This window comes from Stegostoma tigrinum, chromosome 12, assembly GCF_030684315.1.
Source record: "Stegostoma tigrinum isolate sSteTig4 chromosome 12, sSteTig4.hap1, whole genome shotgun sequence".
Lineage (NCBI taxonomy): Eukaryota > Metazoa > Chordata > Chondrichthyes > Orectolobiformes > Stegostomatidae > Stegostoma > Stegostoma tigrinum.
This window is the reverse complement of record NC_081365.1, coordinates 17,179,868-17,194,051: the sequence shown is the minus strand read 5'-3', so window position 1 is coordinate 17,194,051 and position 14,184 is coordinate 17,179,868. Positions and strand designations below refer to the sequence as shown.

At 42.3% G+C, this 14,184-nt stretch overlaps 1 protein-coding gene across 3 annotated transcripts in view; it reads left to right on the top strand.

The window, feature by feature from the left end:
* The first annotated feature begins 7,195 nt into the window (after positions 1–7,195).
* The window catches only part of LOC125457116 (immunoglobulin superfamily member 5-like), a 67,606-nt gene continuing 60,617 nt past the window's right edge, over positions 7,196–14,184 (top strand). For 2 of the 3 annotated variants that reach the window (XM_048540857.2, XM_048540855.2), the window contains exons 1-2: positions 7,196–7,323; positions 7,418–7,554. The gene's annotated coding sequence lies outside the window, so the exon portion shown is untranslated. Of the gene's footprint in view, positions 7,324–7,417; positions 7,555–7,822; positions 7,924–14,184 lie in introns of those variants that run through there. The other variant, XM_048540856.2, reaches the window with a different exon arrangement.

The window sequence follows — 14,184 nt, the reverse complement described above, 5'->3', positions numbered from 1 at the left end:
CCTCATGTTTTTTTTATCAAGCTCTATATGATCACCCCACAGCTTCTGACTCTCAAGGATAAAAGTCTCAGCCCATTCAGCCTCTCCCTGTAAGTCAAACCCTCCAGTCTCAGCAACATCCTTGTAAATCTTTTCTGCAGACTTTGAGGTTTAAAAACATCCCTCCTATTGAAGGGCAACTAGAATTGTACACAATATTCTTGTCCTCGGGATGCAAGCCGCAATGCTGCAGGAGTGACATTGAAAAGTTGGAGGGGTGGTGGGGGGCGTGTTGATTCTCTGACTGTGGTCAGACAAATTAAGAAGGAACCCGGCGAGTACAGCTGGACAATAGAGGAGATTCTTCTTTACCCAGCTTGACCACTCAGGATGTACTTCCAAAAGTTGAAATCTCAACGCTGGCAACATCCTTGTGAATCTTTTCTAACCCTCTCAAGTTTCACAACATCCTTCGCAACATCTTTCATTTAGCAGGGAAACCAGAATTGCCTGCAGTATTCCAAAAGTAACCTAACAATGTCCTGTATGGCCATAACATGACCTCCCAAGTCATATAGTCAATGACCAATAAAGGCAAGCATACCTAATGCCTTCTTCACTATCCTATCTACCTGGGACTCCACGCTTAAGGACTACGATCCTGCACTCTAAGACCTCTTTGTTGTATAACTATTTCATTGTTTTACCACTGCAAGTGGAAACAATTCTGAATATGTTCATATCTCTTTTACTTTCCAGAAAGGATTGGAAAATGCATTGTCACTTTGACACACCCCTTAATTCAAAGTTACAGATTGCTGCCATTCACCTTATAGTAGCTATCTTGCAGCTCTGAAAATTCACTCTATCTGAGCTTCCAAGTGAAGCATTGAATGGTTGCCACAGATTCCACAAGGGGGCACTTATGATCGAGTACAGGTCATACAATTGTGGCAAGCCAGGCAGTACACTCAATTGATAATGGGAACTACGGATGCTGGTGAATCCAAGATAACAAAGTGTGGAGCTGGATGAACACAGCAGGCCAAGCAGCATCTCAGGTGCACAAAAGCTGACGTTTCGGGTTGCTGCAGACGTAGGCTGAATCTGGGCAAACCTTTCCCTATGGATAGGTACATATGACACATGCCAGGTGAGTTATTCAAGCAAGAACCAGACCATATACCGATGCAGGATGAAGAGATGAGCAGAATAACAGTTATATGAACCCACAAACTAGCAGCATACAAATAGTAAATTGATATGTGTCTGGGTCTGGCTATCATAGAATCATAGATCTAGTTTCACCCGCCAGTGGAAACAACCTCCCTGCTTCTATCTTATCTATTTCCTTCATTATTTTATATGTTCCTATAAGATCACCCACCTCATTCTTCTAAATTCCAATGAGTATAGTCCCAGTCTATTCAATCTCTTCTCATAAGGTAACCCTCTCAACTGTAGAATCAATCTCGTGAGCCACCTTTATTTGAGAAAGGGTTTAAGAATTTCCCAGGACAGTAATTTTAACATTAATGCTGGGTAAGACTTTAAAAACAATAACTGAGAGAAATAAAATCAAAAAAACTTTGGTGAGATCTAAGTTAGTTAGAGCAATGCAGCATGCATTTATATCAAACAGCTTACACTTGTCTGGTTTAATTGAATTTGTTGATTCATTAATGGAGAAGGTGGATGACAGGAATGCAGTGGATGTTGTCTTAATGGCTTTGAGCCAAATATTTGACAAATTACCTCATAAAAGACTGGCTGGGAATTGATTATCTTGGATTAGAATGGTCAGATCAGATAAAAACAAAAATTGATTTAAGGACAGGATTGTGCAAGAGTCATAGAGGTCTGCAGAACAGAAAAAGACCCATTGCCCCAAAGAGTCCGCCCCAGTCAAAAGCAATCTAACTATTTTGATCCCATTTTCCCATGCTTGGCCCATAGCTTCATATGCCATGGCATCACAAATGTGCATTTAATATTTCTTATATATTATGTTAAGAGTAGGACAGGTGAAAAGAAAGCATTGTTACCATTTAGCGGATGATACAAGAATGATGGACACAGCTTTAAGATTTTGGCCAAGGGTTGCAATATAGGGAAAGGTGAAGTGCCTCCTGGCAACCACTGAACCAGTGCAATGTCTGGAATTATGATATGTGAAATTTTGGAATATGAATCACAAACAATCAAACCCAAAAGTTGTATCCATGTTGAGAAATGAAAATATTATTGTGGGGAAAGAGAGAGTGGAATTAATTGGAAAACTCTGTCAAAGAGCTAGCAAACATGCAATGAGCTGAATAACCTTCTTTTGAACAGTATCAAACTATGATAATAAGAAAGTTACTTAATGTTTATCTAGTGGGCTGCCCTTAATTCATTGTGTGGCTCTGTGAAAGTAAATACATTTAGATATGTAGGGCAATCAGACAGAACATTGAATGATGAAATTAAACTCCAATAAAATGTTAAATATTGAATGGCAGAAGAGAATGTATGTGACATGAATATGGAATGGTACTTTATTCTGGCAGGGAGACGGTTTAGAGTAGTTTGGTTTGAGTTATGGATGTCCTCCAACTGGCAAAAGCTTGGTGTGAAGATAAAATCAGCTTTGAAATAATACTTGAATTGCCAATTTACTTGAAACTTGCAGGTTTGAATCACATAATGTTGTATTAACAACTATTGGGTTGGTTTGGCATATGAAATTTGTCCATCTGTTATTTGCATAGAGACTGCTGGTTGATGAATTTGTTAAAATAAAGGACAGAAGAATGCCTTTCAGCATACTTGTTCATGCAATAACACATTTGTTACTAATATACTGCAGCTTCAAAGCTAATTCTTAAATCACTACACAAACATCAGGACAGTCAGCCAAGTCCAAATGTTCAGTACAAAATCACAGACTTGCTAACAGTGAAGCAAGTAACAAGCTATCATCTTAGTCTTTTTTGCATGGGATAAGATTGCATTCCCTACTTTTGCTTTGGTAGTCTGAAAGACATTAACATTTCCACCGAAGTGTTTTCTTGCGCTAAGCCTGGGATACATGCTGGGTGCACACTTTAACTTTTTTTTCATATTCCATGGCTGACTTTGAATTTTTTTGTGTCCTTCAGTAAACTTAGACTTTCATGACATATCAAAGATGAATGTTTATTCCAGTAATTTAGTATTGATTTTCAAGGCAGTGCTTTATAAACAGATCTGCGAGGCCCTCCTAAAATGACTTACACCTTTTTCCTATATATTCATTCCAGTGGCATGGTGGTTAGCACTGTTGCCTCACAGTACCAGAGACCTAGGTTTGATTCCATCCATGGGTGACCGTCTGTGTGGTGCTTGTACATTGTCCCCTTGTCTGCTTGGGTTTCCTCCGGGTTCTCCGCTTTACTCACACAGACCAAAGGTGTGCAGACTAGGTGGACTGGCCATGCTAAATTGCACCACAGTGTCCAGAGATGTGCAGGGTAGGTGGGGAATAACCATGGGGAATACAGTGTTATAGGGAGTCAGTGGTATGCTCTTCGGATGATTGGTTTGGATTTGATGGGCCAAATGGCCTGCTTCCTGCACTGTAGAGAATCTGTTAAAATGGTGCATGCCTTCTGGCTGTTTCCCCTGCTCCCCCATCTCCTCTACCAAAATGTCCTTCACCACCTTAGCATTGTCCTGGTTTAATGAGGTAGAATTACAGGGCACTTACAGCATAAAACTGCCACTGAGTTTACCTTTCCTACCAACGTGTTTATCACTAGGCTATCAGTCTTCTCAAACCTATAAGCAAAACATTATTTTCTCTCTCTCCTGTGTTTATCTAGCTTCCTGGAATATGCTCTTCACTTGAGCTGTACCTGAATTAGAAACAGCTCTGAGAAGTTTCACTCAGCTGATCTCTGGGATAAAAGGGTTTCTTATTGTGAAAGATGGATCAGGTTGGGTCCACATTAATTCGAGATAAGAAGAATGAGAGCTGACCTCGATAAAACATATTAGATTCTGAAGGGGCACTCTTGGTGGAATCTAGCAGTAGGGAGTACAGATTATATATAAGAGATTAAGGCAGAGATGAGAAGGAATTTCTTCTCTCAGGAGCTTATTAGTGGTCAGAACTCTCTTCCCCAGGGAGCTGTGGAGGCTGGGTCACTGAATATATTCAAAGCTGAGACAGATTTTGGACTGGCAAGAATTCAAGAGTTAGGAGGGCAGGCAGGAAAGTATATCTAAGGGCAGAATCATATCAGCCATGTTCTTGTTGAATATGGAACAGGCTGGATGGGTTGAATGGTCTTTGACTACTTCAATTTGTAATGTTCTTATGTTCTTACCTTTTCTTTGTGCTAACAAATATCATCTAATAAACCACCTTGTGGGGAGAAACTGTTTCCCTAAATTCTTTATAGGATTTAATCCTGACCATTTAATATTCATAGCTATAGTTTTGATCTTATCTCCTCCATGCCTAGGGGATTGCTGGTACATGATTTAAAAAAAAAATTCCATTGTGTTTCTGTTTAACTATTATGTAGCAATGAATTGATAAAGGTGACCAGTTTTGAGCTCAGTGAAGTAAAATTAAATATCACTATTATCCCATTAGGTGTCAGTGTGACTCAGTTCGTAGGACTCTTGTAAGAACAGCACCCCCTCAAAATCCACTCGAGGACATGAGCACATAACCCGTGCTGCCATTCAGGGCAAAAACTGAGGGAATGCTACAAAAGCATGATCAGATTCAAATGGACATTCTTGACTCTCATGTAATTATTTCAATCTTTCTGGCCTGCTATTCAGCATATAGTGGATATTCACTATAAACCCATTGACTCCCACAGTTACCTGGACTATACATCCTCACACCCGGCTTCCTGTAAAGACTCCATTCCATTTTCCCAGTTCCATGTTCTCCGACGTATATGTTCAGATGAGGCCAACTTCGACAAAGGCGCCTCCGAAATTTCCACCTTCTTCCTCAACTGATGATTCCCCAGCTCCATTGTCGACAGGGCCCTCAACTGGGTCTGAACTATTTCCCGCACTTCTGCCCTCACTCTGTCTCTTCCATCCCACAAAGGGGTTCCTCTGGTCCTTACCTACCTTCCCATCAGCACCCATATCCAGAAGATCATCAGACACCATTTCCACCACCTCCAGCGAGATGCCACCACCAGACACATAATTCCCACCCCCACCCCCAGCCCCACCAGCACCGTTCCGTCTCGACAGCCTGTGGTCCACTTTTCCATCACTCACAGTAGCGCTCCCCACCACCCCTGTCGACCCCACAGAAACTTCCCCAGCAGCTGGTGAAGGTGTAACCTCTGCCCATTCCTCCCTCCCCGCCACTATGCAAGACTCAAACATATTTTCCAACACTTCACCTGCACTTCCCAGAATCTAGTCTACTGCGTTTGCTGCTCACAATTCACTCTCATAGATCAGGGAGTCCCTGCAGTATGAAAACAGGCCCTTCAGCCCAACAAGTCCAAACTGACCCTCCGAGCATTTCACCCGGACCCTACCCTATCACTAACCTACTCTACACATCCCCGAACACTGCAGGCAATTTAGCATGGTCAATCCGCCTAGACTGTACATCTTTGGACTGTTAGTGGGGGAAAATACTGGATCACCCAGAGGAAACCTACGCAGACACCGGGAGAATGTATAAACTCTACTCAGACAGTCACTTGAGGGTTGAATTGAACCCAGGCCTCTGTGGCTGTGTGGCAACAGCAGTGCTGATCACTGAGCCACCGGGCCACCGCTCTACATCTCCTCTACACTGGTAAAACTAAGCGTAGACTGGGCGACTACTTCGCAGAACATCTACGTTCTGCTCACAAAAGAAGACCCTGAGCTTCCAGTTGCCTGCCACTTTAACACACCACCCTGTTCCCTGGGCAACATCTCTGTTTCAGGCTTGCTGCAGTTTTCCAGTGAAGCTCAGTACACACTGGAAGAACAACAGCTCATTTTCCACTTGGGGATCCTGCCGTCCTCCAGACTCAATATCGTGTTCAATAATTTTAGGACTTGATGTCGCCATGTCCCAGTCCCCTACCCCACACCAGGCCTTGTTATCATATAGCCTGCCATTACACACTGCCTGTTGTTAGTCACTAATAGTCCCCATTAACAACTATTCACCCACCTAGCTAGATCATAGGTGATCTATGATAAAGATCATTATCAACTCCCTTGTCTGTCCAACTGTTCTTCTCTCTCTTTGGGCTCTAAGGGCAGCACGGTGGCTCAGTGGTTAGCACTGCAGCCTCACGGCATCAGGGACCGAGGTTCAATTCCAGCCTCAGGCAACTGTCTGTGTGGACCTTGCACATTCTCCCCGTGTCTGCATGGGTTTCCTCCAGGTGCTCCAGTTTCCTCCCACAGTCCAAAGATGTGCAGGCTAGGTGGATCAGCTATGCTAAATTGCCCACAGTGTTCAGTGGTGTGTGGGTTATAGGGGGATGAGTCTGGGTGGGATGCTTCAAGGGGCAGTGTGGACTTGTTGGGCCAAAGGGCCTATTTCCACACTGTAGGTAATTTAATCTATCCTTTATCCTATCATTTATTTCTTACCCCATCTCTCTCCCTATCTTCTGCATATAAACCGACATTTTCCTAGCTACCATTAGTTTTGAGGAAGGGTCACAGGACTCAAATGTTAACTCTGTTTTTTTCCTTCACAGATACTGCCAGACCTGCTAAGCTTTAGCAGCAACTTCTGTTTTTGCTGCTCATTTACAGCATCTGCAATTCTTTCACATTTTTTTGAAAAAAAACATAAGTTTTAGCTCTCGATTTTTAATTGTCTAACCGTCAACCTAACAAAGGCAGAATTGTCTGAATGCTGAGACACTGAGGGTTTTTCAGATGGTTCAAAACACAGGCTGTCTCGCTAATTTGAATTTTCAGTTTCTCACTGAAATTCCCACAGAATCCAACTCCAGCCTGTGCTACTCCGACAACTGGATGTCTATCGGAATATCCAGGTCATTGTTCCCATGAGAGCCTTGTCATTTCAAAAGCAATACATTACTGGTTTCACCTATGCGTTGTTCAGTTCTGTGCAAACAACTCGAGGAATTTTGGCCATTTTTCAAAGCAGTATGAATTGTGGCTGAGTGGGAGAGCCTGTAGGTAACACACGTGACAACAGCAGATACTGGTTAAATATTAAACTTTGATTTAGTTTCTGCAGACTTTAGCCTTCAATTTTGTCACAAAATCCTTCCGGGTCTGAAATGAGGTGATAATTGGACTCATTTATTCTTGCCCATGTCCTCAAATCAGAATTTACTCCTTCTCCAATTTTTTCAGGTAACAATATTTCTTTTTATTTCTCTTGAAATTGACCTTTGTGGCCTTTATTTTGCACTTTGAACACTGACATTATTTTGGGCTTTTGTCCTAGACTTATGTTGACTTCTGCTCACTGCAATACCAAGAATACGTCAGAACGTTCTTCAGTGATTTACTAGAGCAGGTGTGCCCTTTACGGAAGTAAGAAAATGAAAGTTTTACTTTCTTCTTGGCGAGGCCAACGCGCAGGTATGAAATACACTTACATTTTAAAGATTCTCTGCTCTGAGTTCAGGAGGAAGTTAACTTGATTAAAAAGGGACAGCACAGGCAATGCCATTTGATTAAGATTAAAATTTTGTAACGAGAACAACAAGCTTGTTTAACTCAATTGGCAACTGGTCAACGGAAGGGCTTGTTTGCTTCAGAGTTTTTGAAAATTCTCTTATGGGTTGTGGACATTGTTTGTTGACCATCCCATGTTGCCCTTGAACTGGGCATTTCACAGAGTAAAGAGACGACAACTGCTATAGGCCTGAAATCAAATGTAAACCATATCAAGTAAGGACAGCTGAATTCCTCCCTGAAAGGATATTTGTGAACCTGTGGGCTTTTATGGTGAGGTTTTTTCGCTCTTAACATGTTTCACTTTTTAATTGAATCCAGATTTTACCGCTGCTATTAAGAAACCTTACTCTGGATCCTGGGTTGGTGACATTACTGCTATGTCACTGCATCAACAGCTCCCTTACTCCTATGTTCTTGACAAATGTGATAGGGGAAGACATTTTGACGACTGAAGGAGGTGTATTATAGAGATGGTAAAGCAGAGGTTAGTGGGAGGAATTGGTTTTGTTAATGTCCATGTTTTGGAGGAGTGGCCCCAAGCGAACATCCCCTGTGGGAGACTGACAAGGGAGGAGAAGGGATTATATGTCTGATGGTGGCATCTCACTGGAGGTGATAGAAATGACAGCTAACAATCCTCTGGAATGGGGGGATGGATGTGTAGAGGGATTAAACGTCCATGATAAAGAGAAGGTGGCTGGAGCCCTACAACTGGAAATTCTGAAACTAACTTAATGTGTTCAAAGAATCACATGTAAATGATGATCCTACACATGACAGGTATTATCACTAGGTTTTTTGTGTTGTCCAAATTCAACGTGATGTGTGGTAGGTGCTATTGTACTTGAAGCAGACCTCGAGATTCTCTGGCTAAGACCATTTGCTTCCAGATGTGAAAGTACTAGCAAATTTGGGATGATATTGTTGGAGAATGAGCAAAGGCCATCCAGAACAGGTCAAATTGCTGCAAGAGGGAGGAGCAGAGGGAAGACACCTCTCATCTGATGGCCCAGGGCGTTGAATGAGCAATTTTCTGACCTTGAACTTCAGTGAGAAGCAATATGTGAGAGATTTGTGCTTAAGTGTCCTCACTGAAATAAAAACTGAAAGAATTATGGATGCTGTAAAGTTCCTCAGTCTCAGGAAGGGGCACTGGACTTGAAATGTTAAATCTGATTTCTGTTCACAGATGCTGCCAGACCTGCTGAGCTTTTCCATTAACTTCTGGTTTTGTTCCTGACTGAAATAAGTCACTAGATGCAGTTACTGCTGTAAAGTGAGGACTAGGTACAGACTGGAACAAAAACAAAGTTGCTGGAAAAGCTCAACAGGTCTGGCATGCTCTATGGAGGAGAAAAAAAGAGTTAACGTTTCAGGTCCAGTGGCTCTTGATCAGAACAGGAAAGGTCTGAGGAAGGGTCACCGGACTCGAACCGTTAACTCCTTTTTTCTCCTCCACAGATGCTGCCAGACCTGCTGAGCTTTTCCAGCAACTTTGTTTTTGTTCCTGATTTACAGCATCCGCAGGTCTTTTGTTCTTACTAGGTACAGTCTGCATTGCCAGAGATTGTGAAGGCAAATGCAGTAACAAAGTTTTATGCATCAGGGCCCTTTCAGGCTGGAACTGGGCATATTATGAATACCTCACAGTCTGCACCGCTGTTGAATAAGGGAAGTCACTGAGGCTTTGTTTTCAAAGAGATATCACAACATTTTATTTTATATTCCTAAGGAGAAGCAGGAGAGTAAGGATCAAAAACAGAAATTGCCGGCGAATCTCTGTAGACCTGGCAGCATCTGTGGAGAGAAATCATTTAACATTTTGGATTGAGTGACCCTTCCTCAGAACTGAGCAAGGATGTAGCCCCAAATTATGCCCTAGAGCAGAGTATCACTCAGTGCACACACATCATGTTTTTGTAGTTTGTTGTGTATCAATTGCACCCTATACCGGGATCAGAGAGTATGGCAAGAAAGCAAAAACAGGGTTTGGAGTTGGATATTCACCTACAATTATACTGGATGACGAGGAGCCTCAAAGGACCATGTACATTACTCTGCTCCTGTAATCTACTTCTCTGAAAAGTCTTCAGGGAGTTGATGGTTGAGTGGTATTATTGCCAGGCTATTAAACCAGAAACTCAGCTAATGTTCTTAGGATCCAGATTCAAATCCCACCATGGCAGATAGTGGAATTTGTATTCAATAAAGGAAGCTGGAATTAAGGAGGTGATGATGACCATGAAGCCCTTATCAATTGTCAGAAAAAAACCATCTGGTTCACTACTTCCTGTCAGGGAAGTAAATTTGCCATCTCTACCTGGTCTGGCCTACCTGTGACTCCAAACCCACAGCAACATGGTTGGCTCTTAACTACCCTTTGGGTAATTGGCAGGATGCAGAGCTAGGCAAAGAAGTGGCAGATGGAATTCAACCGGGAAAAGTGAGGAGTGATTCACTTTGAAAAGTCAAATTTGAATGTAGAACACAGGGTTAATGGCAGTATTCTTGGCAGTGTGGAGGAATAGAGGGATTTGGGGTCCATATCCATAGACCCCTCAAAGTTGCTACCCAAGTTGATAGGATTGTAAAGAAGGCGTATGGTGTGTTGGCTTTCATTGGCAGGGGAATTGTGTTTAAGAGTCATAAGTTTATGCTGCAGGTCTATAAAGCTCTGGTTAGACCACACTTGGAATATTGTGTTTAGCTCTGGTCACCTCATTATCGGAAGGATTTCGAAGCTTTAGAGAGAGTGCAGAGGAGATTTCCTAGGATGCTGCCTGGACTGGAGGGCAGGTCTTATGAGAAAAGATTGAGCGAGCTAGGGCTTTTCTCATTGGAGCGAAGAAGGATGAGAGGTGACTAGATAGAGGTGTACAAGATGATGAGAGGCATAGATAGAATGGATAGCCAGAGACTTTTTCCCAGGGTGAAAATGAATATTAAGAGGGGACATAATTTTTATCGGTGGAAGATGTAGGGGAGATGTCAGAGGGAGGTTCTTTACACATAGAGGGGTGTGTGCATGGAATGTGCTGCCAGAAATAGTAGTGGATTCAGATACGTTAGGGACTTTTAAGTGACTCTTGGATAGGCACATGAATGATAGTAAAATGTAGGGTATAAGGGTAGTTTGATTTTAGAGTAGGATAATAGGCCAGCACAGCATCGTGGGCTGAAGGTCCTGTACTGTGCTGTACTGTTCTATGTTCTATGTTCTAATTAGAGATGGAGAATAAGTGCTGGCCTAGCCAGAAATACCCACATCTCTGGAGTGAATAATTAATAAAAAAAGACTTCACTGTTTATCTGATGGCCCAAAAATAATGGGAGGCAATGCTTTAAGATTTTGGCAATAAGATCACAGAATTACAGATTCACAGAATTGTGTTGGCTCAGAAGGAGGCCATTTGACCCATCATGCTGGAGTGTCATAGACTGAGGCATGACCTGATAGAGGCTTGTAAAATCATGAGGAGCATGGATAGGGTAAGTAGCCAAGGGTAGCAGAGTCCAAAGCTAGAGGGTATAGATGTAAGGTGAGAGGGCAAAGATTTAAAAAGGACCTAAAAGGCCATTTTTTTCACCAGAGGATAGTGCGCGTATAGAATGAGCTGCCAGAAGAAGTGGTGGAGGTTGGTACAATTCCAACATTTAAAAGGCATCTGGATGTGTATATGAATAGGGAGAGAATTTAGAGGGATATAGGCCAAAAGTCAGCAAATGGGACGTAGATTAATTTAGGATATCTGGTTGGCATGGCTGTGTTGGACCAAAGGGTCTGTTTCCATGCTGTACATCTCTATGACTCTATGACTCTAGGCCTACACCAGTTCTATGGCGTAGCTTCAACTCCTGCCTTTTCCCCGTATCCCTTTACACTATTTTTGCCCAACATGGCACCAGGAGATGGCGGCATTACACACATTTCACTGTACCTAGGAGAATAAGTGACAATATTGAATAAATCTAAATCGAAATAATCATCTAATGCCCTTTTGAATGCTTCAGTCAAACGTGCCTCTATCACAGTTCCAGGCAGTGTTTCCATACCTAACTACTTGCTGTGTGGAAACATGTTTCTTCTCACATCACTCTTATTTCATTTGCATTTTCACTTTAAACATCACAAAGATTGAGGGTGAGAAAGAATTTTCTTTTGCCTGAAGAGTGGTAATTTCTGGGACATGCCCCACACCACCCCTGACAAGGATGCCAGAGCTGGGGACAATAAGGGATTTCAAAAGGAAATTGGTTTGGCTCTTGAGGAAAATGAACTTTTGCAAGGCTGTATAGATAAAATGGGACAATGGGACTGTCTGGGACAGTTCTATGGATTGCTGGCATGGACTTGTTGGGTGAAATGGCACTTTTAAGTCCCCTTTATGACTCTTTGGCACTTAATTTGGAGTGGCACAGTGGCTCAGTGGTTAGCACTGCTGCCTTGCAACCCCAGGGATCTGGGTTCAGTTCCAGCCTTGGGCAACTGTCTGTGTGCACTTTGCATGTTCTCCTTGTGTCTGTGTGGGTTTGCTTTGATTCCCTCCCACTGTCCAAAGATGGTGGATTAGCCATGCAAAATTGCCTGTAGTGTCCAAGGGATGTGCAGATTAAGTAGATTAGCCATGGGAAATACAAGGATAGGGTGAGTCTGGTTGGGATGCTCTTTGGAGAGTCAGTGTGGATTTGTTGGGCCAAATGGCCTGTTTCCATACTGTAGAGGCACTATTCTATAACGTACACTGTTGGCGTGTCATGGAAAATGGGCAGATTTACACTTGAAAGCTCTCCATTCTCTTCCTTCTGCGTCCAACAAACTGGGAGTTGCCACTGATGTCACCTGTTGGCAGCTGGAAGGAGCCCTTTGCAGGAAGGTTCAGGGCCATGGTGACATTGTTAGCCACAGTCAGTGCTGCCCAAACCTTTGTTTGTGGATTCCAGTGATAGTTGCTAGAAGTGATGTAGCTCACTGATAGACTGCCTTGGTGTTTGAAGGTTCTAGACATTAAAAAATGAGAAGACAACAGCACAATGCTGGATTGCTAGAGCACTGAAACAAAACAGACCATAACTGGGTACACTCAGCACATAGAGAGACAGGGAAAGGGAGGAATAGGAATTTTTAAAAAAACGAAAAGGAACTTCTATTTTTGGGTGGAGGGCAGGAGACAGAATGGCACAAAGGATTATTTTTCAAGACAAAAGGGGGTGTTATGGATGATATAAGTTAGGGAGCCAATGATGGTTGAGGATGATAGAGAAGGCATTAATAGGATTTACTGAATCATTAACCAACACTTGTCATTCAATAAGAGACTACAGTCTGAGTTGGTTGACTTCATCTTCCAAAATTGTAAAATAGTGGTAAAAAGAAGAGCAGGGCTAACTAGATATCTGAAAGGGGATTTTGCAGGGTTTTAAACTAATTTGTTTAGGCAGGGGCTGGATATGGAGTGGATGTACTGTAGGGGTTATACACAGACAAATACAGAAGTAAAACCAAGTTAATCTGGAAGGCGAGCAGGAAAGCTGATGTTTCGGGTCTAGACGAAGGGTCTACACCCAAAACATCAGCTTTCCTGCTCCTCTTGGCACAGCTGCTTGGCCTGCTGTGTTCATCCAGCTCTACACCTTGCTATCTCAGATTGTCCAGCATCAGCAGTTCCTACTATCTCTTAATCTGGAAGGCAGTGTGTATACAGTCAAATAAAGACACATGGGAGCATGGTAAGGTTAGGTGCATTTATTATCATGCAGGGAGTCTTGCAAGTGAGGCAAATATGTTGAGGGTGCTGATTAACATATGAAGATACAAAACATTGCTATCACAGAGACATGGTTGAGGGAGGGGCAGGACCAGCAGGTCAATTTTCTGGGTGACACAAGGAGGACTGCAAAAGAGGAGGTAGTGTTACAATCGTCAGTATTAAATGGCTACACTTTCTGCCACTGTATATATTAATGACTTTGGTGTATGGGGCACGTATAACTTGAACTTGGTGACTTATCAACTTCAAGTTCAGCCAACTGCCTTAATAGCTCCAGCTTATCAATTTTTAGCCCAGCCAGTAGATTAACTTCTTTTTTCTCAATGACATTGGTCATGTTTGCTCTCTTGCTGAAGGAAGATTGACTTAATATCTTGGTTATACCCTCTGTTTTCATATGGAAGGCTGTCTTTTGGTGCCTAATTGGTCACATTGATTTCTGACACTTTTATTATTGCTATGTCTATTGAGTCGATAAGTTCAATGGTATAATCTGTATGAAATTTCTACAGAATTAAATAACACAGCTACAGGATCATTGCTGCCATGTTGGCAACATATTACATACTGAATGAGTTTGTCACAAGCTGACTGAAGCACGAGGGAGAACATTTTCAATAATTCTATTGAACTCCATTCATACTACATATTCAAGACTTTGCTTCATCTATTGGATAGATACAAAGGAAATCAATCTAATATCAGCGTTATACTGAGTTCTGAAGAAGAATTATATTGCACTCAAAACAATGACTTTCTCTTC